The sequence below is a fragment of the Arachis duranensis genome, chromosome 5, assembly GCF_000817695.3.
Source record: "Arachis duranensis cultivar V14167 chromosome 5, aradu.V14167.gnm2.J7QH, whole genome shotgun sequence".
NCBI lineage: Eukaryota > Viridiplantae > Streptophyta > Magnoliopsida > Fabales > Fabaceae > Arachis > Arachis duranensis.
This window is the reverse complement of record NC_029776.3, coordinates 69,349,021-69,349,983: the sequence shown is the minus strand read 5'-3', so window position 1 is coordinate 69,349,983 and position 963 is coordinate 69,349,021.

The following is a 963-nucleotide window of genomic DNA, read 5'->3' as shown; positions in this document are numbered from 1 at the left end:
GAAGCTTTTGCCTTCCCTTTCCTCTTTCTAGAGGTTTCTCCGGTCTTAGGTGCCATAAATGGTTATGGAGAAACAAAAAGCAACACTTTTACCACACCAAACTTAGAAGGTTTGCTCGTCCTCGAGCAAAAGAAGAAAGAAGAGAGAGAATGGTGGGGTAGGTGGGGATCCTGTGGGGTCCACAGATCCTGAGGTGTCAAGGATAATTCATCCCTGCACCAAGTGGCGAGCAGAAATGCTCCTTCTGCCAATCCTGGAGCCTCACAGATGTTCAGAGCAATATTGGAACCTCTCCAACACCAAACTTAGAGTTTGGTTGTGATCTCAACACCAATCTTAGAGTTTGCTGTGGGGGCTCTGTTTGACTCTGTTTTGAGAGAAGCTCTTCATGCTTCCTCTCCATGGTTACAGAAGGAGAACCTTGAGTCTTATAGTTTGCACTGTCTGCAAGCCACGGAGCTTCCTGAATAGCAAACAATTGCTCATCCGGAAAGGTTTCAGAGATCTCAGTAGGAGGGAGGGATGCTCCTACTACTGGTTCTATCCGGGACAGGTGATCAGCTACTTGATTCTCTGTCCCTTTTCTGTCTCTTATTTCTATATCAAGCTCTTGCAGAAACAACACCCATCTTATGAGCCTGGGTTTTGAATCCTGCTTTGTGAGTAGATATTTAAGAGCAGCATGGTCAGTGTACACAATCACTTTTGATCCTACTAAATAAGATCTGAACTTGTCAATGGCATAAACCACTGCAAGTAACTCCTTTTCTATGGTTGTGTAGTTCTTCTGTGCATCATTTAGAATACGACTGCCATAATAAATGACGTGCAGAAGCTTACCATGCCTTTGTCCCAATACCGCACCAATGGCATGGTCACTGGCATCACACATTAGTTCAAATGGTAATGTCCAGTCTGGTGCAGAGATGACTGGTGCTGTGACCAGCTTAGCTTTCAAAGTCG